Genomic DNA, 11,252 nt, shown 5'->3' with positions numbered 1-11,252 from the left:
CCAGAGCCTGTCAGCTTGGGGCAGAAAAGTGAATGGACCATGTGTTAAACTACCGTGCCATGCCTCACAGGGAGGGAAAGGGTGTTGCTCATCCTTCACGCCCTACACAAGTTGGTCACGAGTTGCCCCCGCTACCCCCAAGCGGCTCTCCAGCACAACTATAAACCAGATGCACAGAAAATAATCTCGTAGTTATCTGGCTCTTTGCAGAAATCCAAAATAGTGGCCGTGTGACATTATATGGTTCTCATAACCAGCTATAGAAAACAAATATTTCACAATGCCTTTTCAGCAATTCTCATTGTTTGTGGGGGGGGGGGGAATTCTAAACAATATTGGTGCAACTTTTGTCGAAATAATGAATGTAATCAATGTAGAGAAGAGTTAAGTAGAAATCATCTGCCTTACAGGCATTGGGAGGGGTGGGAAGGGAGTATATTGGGGTTCTTGGTGGTGAAAAATTAGTACTGGTGAAGGGAAAGGTCTTTGATCTTTGTATGACCGAGACAAACCTAAAAGCTGAGTAACTTTTCCTAGTTATTCAATAAATAAATATAAGAAGAAAAAAATAAGTAAAATTATGAAAAAAAAGTAAGGTGGAGTTCATGCCCAATTCAATTAGCTAATCAGTGGCTGAATAAATAGCAGTACTCCTATATTTTAAAAAAAAACACAAATTTTCAGGGAGATTAGGTCTACTGGAAAATATATGTATTTACCAGGGTATATAGGCAAAAGTGTTCTAATTGTGTGAAGAGTCTTTGCATAGGCATTAAAGAAGTCAGATTTCAGGTTTATAAGACATCATAGTCATGGAGGGATTCTCTAAAAGCAGAGTAGTGATGGTGGTTATCATTCATCAAAGGATTTCCTTCACTTCTAGTAGTGGCATTATTTGATTATGATAGTATATTATTAAGGTCCCAAGCAAATTCAATTAATAGTCCTCCTGTGTAGCAAAGCATTGGTGGCTAGTTCTGTGAAGCAATCGGGCAATCCTGTTGTGATAAGATATAACTTTTTGAACAAATTTCACATTAATTGCTTTTCTGTGTTTAATGATTGGGTTCAGACTCCAAAGATTTGCTTAACCTTTGGGATAAAGATAGAATGACTTCTCAGGTTGTAGCAAAGTTAAAGTTGGGGCTTGTGTTAAAGCTTTTGTAGAGTCATGAGGGTAGCTTTCTCAGATTCCTGTTCTTATCACCAAAAGAGTAATATCATGCTATCCATGATCCTCTTGCTTTTATAAAGAAATTTTAGTGTCTTCTTATTTTAGAATCCATAATTAAAAACATCTCATGAGGCCCATAAAGGGTTGGTGTTCCCTTTTGGTTTGAGACTTGAACATATAAAATATAATCTTAATTCTTTTTGTTCCTGAAGTTAAACTTCAATTGCTGAAGTTAAAATTCTTCCTAAGTATTTAACATACTTTTATTGAACTATACTTTACTCCTTTATATCCTCTGGAGGCCAGAATATCAAGGATCTTAGTAGCATTCTAATGATTTCTGTATGGATTCTGATCAAGAGTTCATTCTCATATTGGAGATAGCTTTCCATTCTTAACATAAGAATCATCCAAATATTTGTTCAAAATTTGCCCAAATATATAGGACACTGTTCCCTAAACCCCAAAGAGGTATAGTGCAAGTAAAATGCAAGTACCATTCTCCCATATTTCACTCAAAAGTCAATATGTATTGTGAGTCTTTTGCTACAGGAGCATATAAGACATCCTTTAGATCTATCACTATAAATCAGTGGAATGAGGGAGAACTATGTCCTAAAATATAGTATAGATTTTGAAGTTTGGGGTGAATTGAGACAGCAGTTTTTTCTCTTAAGTCTTGTACCATCTTCTATTTCTATTGGGCTTTCTTCTTTTGAGTAACAATAACTTTTATTTTTTCATTTTTATTGAATTAGTGTGAGATACAGTTACAAATTTCCATACAAGTGGTGTTACATGGAAAGTATCATGTTAAGAGAAATGAGTCTGAAAGAGAGGGACAGACATAAAAGATTGCATTCATCTGGGTAACATAAAGTAACAAAATAGGAGACAGACACCCAAGAGTGGCCGAGATTAGTACCAGGAAGTTTGCTCCATTGCTTGGAGCCCAGCCACACATGCTAGTAGAAAATGGAGCGAATATAGAGAAGGGAGCACCAAATAAAGGGTGTTGGGAAGATCCTCCCAGGATGCCCAGGATGGGAGAAGCATGCTGAAAGTAGACTATAGACCAAACATGATTGCCACTCAATGCCTCTTTTGCAAACCACAACACCCAATAGGAGAGAGAACAAAAGGGAATGTCCTGCCACAGAGGCAGGGTGGGATTGGGGGTGGGGAGGTGGAAGGGATACTGGGACCTGTGGTGGGCACTGGTGGAGGGATGAGTACTTGATCATTGTATGACTGAAAACCAAGCATAAAATTTTGTAAGTCTACAACTGTGTCTCATGGTGTTTCACTAATAAAAATTTTTAAAAAAGCTTTCATGTTTGAATTTCAGTTGAACACTTATCCCTCCACCAGTTCACATTCCCCACCGCCAATATCTCCAGTGTACCCCCTTTCCAATTTCCTCTGCCTCTATGGAAGATAATTTCCCCCATACTTTGTCTCTCTACTTTTGGCAATTATGGTTTGCAATATAAATACTAAGAGGCCATCACATTTGGTCCTTTATCTACTTTCAGCACAAATATCCATTGGGTTTTCTTATCACCACGATTTAAGAGATATATGGGGATTCACAATTGGGGGGGGGAGGAGTAAAGCTGCACTGGCTGTGCTCTGTGCTTATTCTTTGTTCTGTGCTCAGGGACCATAAGCAATGCAGAGGGTTAAACATAGATTATCCTAATAAAAGGAAGCACCTTATTTCTTTTCTCTAATGGCTTTCCCTAGATTGCCTTTGGTTCACATGACATTATCCAACTCCTCATTCTGAGTTTTCACAAAAGGAATGACTATTCCAAGGTGTCTAAGGGAGACTGGAGCTTTAATAATGTTTCTCACTAACAGATTATATTTGAAGGTACCTAGCAGTGAAATGGAGTAATACAACAGCAAAATGATAGATATAGAATTGTATCATACAACTATCTATATCGCAGAGTAACTTAACAGGTTTGGAAGGATAATACTTTAGCATATAAATTTAAAACTGAACAAGCTATCTTTACTTTTAAAAGGAATTAATACCTTACCTCCAATATTATATCCAATATTACCTGAGGCTCACCTTCTCATAATATTGTTGATATGTTTAGAGACAAAACACCAGGGATTTTTCTCTTTGTCTTCTCGTAGGATTTCCTAAACTGCTATCATTTTGTTTGTATCTTTCAGGCGAGGGGACAGTTTCACAACTAATGATCATCTTTACATTGTACACAGGATTCTCATGTGTGCTTCTTCAGCTTCCGAGGACAGTGAATCTTCCAGTGTCCCTCCTCTTAGCAGTAGTATCATTTCCCTTGTAGGTGATACATGGAAGTTCCAAGATAGCTGAGTCAGTTGGAAGAGCTTCAGCTACAAGTTGAACTTTCCTTTGTACCTTTAAAGAAAACCTTTCTCCTATTTTTGATTAAAATAGACCAAATATGACAAGTTAATAGCTCACCCAGCCTGCTTTACAAAATTTCTTCCTGATGTCAGGGGAAGTAATTATAAACATCAATAAAGTTAATTTCTTCTTCTGTGTAGTCAGGATCCAACAGGATATCTTTTTTTTAATAATTTATTTATTTATTGAATCATTGTGGGAAAAGTTACAAAGCTTTCAGGTTTAGGTCTCGGTCATGCAAATATCAAACACATTTCCTTTACCAATACTTATTTTTCACCACGAAGAAGCCCAATAAACCCCCCACCCCCAATGCCTGTGAGGCAGATGAATTCTAGTTAACACTCTATCTACTTTGACTAGATTCATTGTTTCGATAAAAGATGCACCATTATTATTTAGAGTTTACTACCCCCCAAATCAGACATGCTGAAAAAGCATTGTGAAATGATTTGCTTTCTACAGCTGGGTTCAAGAATTAAATGATGTCGCGCGGCCGCTATCGCGGCCACGCAGTTTTGGATTTCTACTATTTTACTTATTAACCCTGGAAATATTTTTACTGAGAGTCATATAATTAGGAGATTGGTTTCTGTGCTCTGGAGTCATGGCCATGCCGGAGGGTCGCTCTTGGGGGGCAACTGGTGATCTTGGTAGGGCGTGAAGGATGGGCCGGAACGCCCCCCTTCCAATGAGGTTTTAGTCGCCCCATCACACCCGGCTCAAACCTGCTCTCCACAAGCCTCCCATGTGGCCGCCATCTTTCTTTCCAGAGGGGAGAGGGCAGAGGGGAGCAACACCCTTTCCCCTCAAGGGAGGCATGGTGGCGTGGATTAATGCATAGTCCGTTCACTTTTCTGCTCCAAGCTGCTGGGTTCTGCATTAAGTCCTTGCGCTTCTGGGGCCATGGCCGTGCCGGAGAGCCGCTTGTGGGGGGCAACTGGTGACCTCGGTAGGGCGTGAAGAACGGGCCGGAACGCCCTCCTTCCCATGAGGTTTTAGTCACCCCATCACCCCTGGCTCATACCTGCTCTCCACAAGCCTCCCATGCGGTCACCATCTTTCTTTCCAGAGCTCAACAGGATATCTTGATTGTCTAAATCTTTCCAAAAAGGCTGTAGAGTTTCTTGAATATAGGTTCTTTCTCAAATTTAACTAATACTATGGAGTTAAGGGATTTTTCCTTATCTCCAACACATGTCTGAAAAAGTAACAAATATATTATACAATATCACTGGTTTTAATATAATTCTGGGTCAATTTGAAAGCGGTGGGTGTCCACAGGGGGCTTATGAGAGATGGGGAGAAGTGAGAGGGTCACTTTCTCCTGATCCGCTTCTGCCACCAGGGACCAGATGGGAATAGTAGAATTGATAGTCTGGGATAAGCCCCTGCATGTAGTCAGTCTTAGATCTTACCCAGGATTACTGGGTTCTTGTCTTGTCTCACAGAAAAAAATTTCAGGTGTTATAAGCAGTGAAGTAAAAACATGTTTTATAGGAAGGGGAAGAAGGGAGAGAAAGTGAAAGAAAGTAAAAGGGCTCATGAGAGAATGCGGGCTTCTGCAAAGGTGGAGAGAGCCTTTACACACATCCTAGCATTAGATATGAAAGCATTAAAGTAGACATCTCAAGAGGGGAGATGCAGGTTCCACATGTGCTCGGGTGCCACATGTGCTCGGCCACGTGTGCACAAGCAGCATATGGAATTCGGCAGTATATATGCACCCATCTTTTGTTCAAGGTGGCTTTTATAGGGTTTTTCCCAAAGTGCCCCATGTGAGGCTTTCTAGCTAGGTAAGAGTCCATTGCTAGGGCAGTTGTCAAATTGTAGAGTTGGGAGTGGTCCATTACCTTTTTTGAATTTTTTTCCCTAGCTTTTTTTATTCCTGAATGAGCTTCTCTCAGTGGGGGTTTCAGCTTTTTCTGGGTCTATTACTAGAGCCTGGTGAAAGTTTTATCAGGCCTTAATTCCTTCCTGTGCTCACAAGGTGGATCCTGATGGCCTTCATACTGGATGGTTTTGTAACTTTCTAGGAATTCCATTGCCATGGGGACCCTTCCCTGTCAATTTACTTATGTCATATTCCTCCCTAGAGATTTTACCACCTTAAATATTTAAGGTGAAACCAGGCAGAAGTCTGTCTTCTGTAATTCCTTTATGTTGACAAAGGGCTGTAGACCCTGCCTACACAAGGAATGAAATCTCATGCTAAATTAGTTTCAGTGGGTTCCAGGCAGTGAATTTGTTGGGTTTCTGAAGTTATCAAGATCTGAAAGGAAAAAATAGATAAATTAGGCTGAGAAATGCCACTTTGAAATGATTAGAAAATGATTAGGGTAAAAGGCCCTCTCTGATTTAGTAAGAGCAGAGTGGCTTGCTGTTTTAGAAAGCACTAACATTAAAGCAGCAAAAGCCAAGCAACATAATACCACATGGAGTCCTATGATCATAAAAAGTAAAAGCAATAACAGCACCTATAAGATAGGTTGATAGAAAGTGACTTACTATGTTCAGATTTGTCTAATGGACATAGAAACACCAAACCACCACTCCCACTACTCAGTACAGATTGGAATAGTTTCTGACCACCCACTGAAGATATCAATAACAACCAATAGATATATCCTGAATATTTGCATGAAGTCAAGGTGCCAATCTTCCCCTGAATAAGTTCCTTGATTCTGAACAAGTGGTGTTAGGAGAGGAGTCTAAGATTTCCACTAGGTTCATTAATGACTCATAAAGTACAGTTCTGGTGGTTGGAGTGATAGTACAGTGGGTAGGGCATTTGCCTTGCATGTAGCCCAGGCAGGATTCAAGCCCTGGCATCCACTATGATCCCTACAGCACCGTTCATGAGTAATCCCTCAATGCAAAGCCAGGAGTAACCCCTGAGCATCACTGGATCTGACCCAAAAAGCAAAAAAAAGTACAGTTCAACTTACTTCTCTTACTGCCCTTTCAGTATCTTCACTCAGAAGATGGTTTTTATTAATGTTATCAAAATATCACTTCTTAGATTGGAAGTTTTATATATTACCTTAAGTCATCAATTAATTTCCTTTGAAAATGATATTCCAATACCCATTGTTTTTCTTCTGCAGAATATTCTGGATTAGAGGAAATACTGTCTGTATAGGGTACTAATCCCATGATGGAACAAGAATTAAGAGCTGTTAAAAATCCTTGTTCACTCCAAATGACTATATGTGCCCATAGAACTAATAACAACACTTAGAACCATTTTCAATGTTTACTTGAAAGTTTCTTGGCCCTTCAGTAGGCTCAAGAGCATGTTGTTTTTTGCTGATGTTTTCTTTGTTAAAGCTCTGGCTTCAACTATCCCGGTTAGACTAGTGACAGCATATGCAGCTGTGAGTTTCTTGATAGAATAGGCTGCTTCCTTACAGTCAGTAAACCAAGTTTTTCCTGGACTACCTAAGGGGCTTACCTTTTAAATAAGCCCTATTAGAATACATTTATACAATAACCTTTGAATAAATAGAATCTGATTTTTGCAAAAAGCAAGTTATAGAAACATGGTTTTCTCTCCAACTTCACTTTTAATTTACCAAATGGCTACAAAACTGGCTTGTTCTTTTGCATAAACACAGGAAGACTGGAGAATTCTCCATTTGGGGTGCTTAATTATTTATTAGGTTGTCCTGGGAATTGGCTATGGGAGAGGAGGGGATACACTAATAATGACATTTAGTATTGTATCTGTCACTTCAGGGATACCCCAGGCTTGGCCATTGTGAAGATGTAAGGATAAGGTTCCATGATGAGTTGTAGGTGACTTCGAGCCTGCAGGTTGACCTGGATGTGTCCTTGGACCTCTCACTTCTCATAGGAGTGTCTTGGCAGAAAGGAGTTCATAGCATCCCTTCTTCGGGGGTGGAAAAGATTATGGCTTCCAGGTTTTTCCTTGACACAAGCCCAGTGAAAAAGCCACAGTTAAAGACATTTTTGCTAACACAGTACCCAAAAGAAGAGAGAGAGAACAAGGGGGAATGCCCTGCCACAGAGGCAGGGTGGGACGGGGAGGATGGGGGGTGGGGGGATGATGGAACCCGTGGTGGTGGAGGATGGGCACTGGTGGAGGGATGGGTACTTGATCATTGTATATCGAAAACCCAAGCACAAAATTTTATAAGTCTATAACTGTACCTCATGGTGTTTCACTAATAAAAAAAATTAAAAAAAGAAATTATTGCTGAAAGGTTCCCAGAACTGGAGAATGTAGGCATCCAGATTCAATTAGCCCAAAGGGTGCGACCTAAAAGACACCCTAATAAAAAAGACTCCAAGATACATCATAATCAGAGTGCTGGAAAACACGAATAGAGAGACAATACTGCACACAGCAAGATCAAAGAAGGAAATCACATACAAATGAGCAAAACTTAGATTTACAAAAGACCTATCAGAGGAAACCCTCCAATCCCGAAGACAATGCTGAGATATAGTGAAAAAACTCAATGAAATGAATGCCTCACCAAGAATACTTTATCTGGCTAAACTCTCACTCAAACTCAAAATAATGATGCACTATTTCATGGATAAATAACAGCTAAGGAACTTTATAGACTCAAAACCAAACTTAAAAGAAGGACTAACGGGGCTACTGTAAGACAGTAAAACCCCAACAAGCACAACAAACCCCTATAGAAAGATGGCACACAACCCCATGACAATAATCTCTCTCAATGTCAATGGTCTAAATGCACCAATTAAGAGGCACAGAGTTACAAAGTGAATTCAGAAAATGAACCCAACCTTCTGCTGCCTACAAGAAACACATTTGAACAGTCAGACCAAACACAGACTCAAAGTCAAAGGATGGAAAACAATCCTGCAAGCAAACAACTCCCTCAAAAAATCCTGGGTGGCAACCTTACTAGTTTCAGACAACATAGATTTCAGGTTGAAAAAGATGAGAAGAAACAGTGAAAACCATATTTTATTAATCAAGGGATGTGTACAGCAGGAAGAAATCACACTCCTAAAAGTATAGGCACCCAACGAGAGAACAGCTAAATATTTAAAACAACTGCTAACAGATTTTAAGGAGGACATGGCTAGCAACACAATAGTACTTGGAGACTTCAACACCGCCTTATCACCTCTGAATAGATAAATAAGCTTAAAATTCACCAAGGAAACACCAGCTTTGAAGGAAGAAATAGAAGAGAGAGAACTAATAGATCTATACAGGGCTTTACATCCCCATAAAAAAGAATAAACATTCTTTTCCAAAGCACATGAAACGTTTTTCAAAAGATACTACGTGCTGGATCACAAAACATACGTCAATAGAATCAGGGAGATAGAAATTGCATCTACTATCTTTTCAGACCACAATGCACTGAAGATAGAGGTTAATCATGCAGGACACAGAGAACAGTATCAAAGACTTGGAAATTAAACAACTCAATTATGAACAATGAGTGGGTCAGGGAGGAAATCAAGGAAGAAATAAAAAGATACCTGGAAACAAATGTGAATGAAGACACAAGCTATGATAACCTGTGGGACACAGCTAAAACATGTTAAGGAGAAAATTTATGGCTCTGCAAGCATATCTCATTAAGGAAGAAAGGGCCCACATAAATAACTTGATCTTACAGCTCAAAGCCTTAGCAAAACACCAACAAAAGGAGCCCAGACCAGGATGAAGTAAAGAAATGATAAAACTTAGAGCAGAAATTAACAACATGGGAACCAAAAAATAAAAACAATCCCAAAGATCAATGAAACCAAGAGCTGCTTCTTTAAGAAAATAAGATTGATAAACCAATAACAAGACTCTCAAAGAAAGAGAGAAAGAACCCTAATAAACTGAATCAAAAATGAAAAGGGGGACATCACAACAGAAAACAAAGAAGATCAAAATATCATCAGAGAATATTTTGAAAGTCTTTATGCCACGAAACAAGAAAACCTAGAAGAAATAGATAAATTTCTGGAATCATATAACCTCCCAAGGCTGAACCAAGAAGATTTGGAATACCGGAATAGACCAATTACTATCAAGGAAATTGAAACTGTAATCAAAAATCTTCCCCAAAACAAAACCCAGATCCAGATGGATTCACTAGAGAATTCTTCCATACACTTAAGAGGACATATTATCAGTCCTTTTCAAGTTTTTTTCAGGAAATTAAGGAAATAGAAACACTCCCAAAATAGTTTCTATGAGACACATATCACTCTAATACCAAAAACAAACAGACACCACAAAAAAAAAGAAAATTACAGGCCGATATCCCTGATGAACACGGATACCTAAATACTCAACAAAATATTAGCAAATAGAGTCCAAAATCTCATCAAAAATCATACACTATGAAAAAGTGCGATTTATCCCGGGGATACAAGGAAGGTTTAACATTCACAAGTCACTCAACATAACCCATTATATCAATAAAAGAAAAGAAAAAACATATTATCATCCCAATAGATGCAGAGAAAGCATTCGACAAGATTCAGCTCCTTTATGATGAATACTCTAACAAAAATGGATAGAGAAGGGACTTTCCTCAATATAGTCAAAGCCATCTACCACAAGCCTATGGCAAACATTATACGCAATGGGGAAAAACCAAGAACCTTCTCTCTAAGATCAGGGACAAGATAAGGATACCCACTCTCACCACTTCCGTTCAACATAGTACATGAAGTACTTGCAATAGCGGTTAGGGAAAAAAGACATTAATGGCATCTAGATAGGAAAGGAAGAAATCAAGCTCTCACTGTTCTCAGATGATATGATAATATATTTAGAGAACCTCTAAGCCTCTACCAAGAAACTCCCAGAAACAGTAGACTTGTATAATAAAGTCACAGGCTATAAAATCAAGGCCCCAAAGTCCATGGCTTTCCTATACTCAAATAATGAGAGAGAAGAAGTGACATGTAAAAAGCAACTCCATTCACAATCATGCCTCAGAAAACAAAACTGGACAGCTACATGCAAAATAATGTGCTCAGACCTCTACCTAACACCATGAACAAAAAATCAGATCAAATTGGATTAAAGACCTCAACATCAGATCGGAATCCATAAGGTTCATTGAAGACAAGGTCTGCAAAACCTGCAAAGACATCAAAGCTAAAGATATCTACAAAGATGACTCGCCATTGACCAGGAAAGTAGAAACAGAGAAAAACAAATGGAACTATCTTAAACTAAGAAGATTCTGTACCTCAAAAGAAAGAATGACCAGAATACAAAGACAATCTACAGAATGGGAAAGGGTATTCATCCAATATCCATCTAATTCATATTTCATTTTCATTTCATCATCCTGTTAATCGTCGATTGCCTCGAGCAGGCCCCAGTAACGTCTCTTTCATCCTAGCCCTGAGATTATATTCACGGCTCTTTAGGAGAATGAGACCCATCATTGTTACTGGTATTTGGCATATTTGGTACGCCACGGGGAGTTTGCCAGACTCTGCCCTGTGGGCAGGCTACATTCGATAGCCTGCAAGTTTGTCCAAAGTAGGATTGAGACAATAAGATGTCATAAAAAAAAAGTTCTGACAAGATGTCGCGCGGCCGCAAATGCGGCCGCGCGGTTCCGGGATCTGGATTTTATAGTCTCTGAGTCTTGGCCGCTGATGGGATTACACGGCGCCAGGGGGCCAGGTGGTGGGTGTGAC

This window comes from Sorex fumeus, unplaced genomic scaffold (genome assembly GCF_029834395.1).
Source record: "Sorex fumeus unplaced genomic scaffold, SorFum_2.1 ptg000050l, whole genome shotgun sequence".
Taxonomy (NCBI): Eukaryota; Metazoa; Chordata; class Mammalia; order Eulipotyphla; family Soricidae; genus Sorex; species Sorex fumeus.
This window is presented reverse-complemented; position numbering follows the sequence as displayed.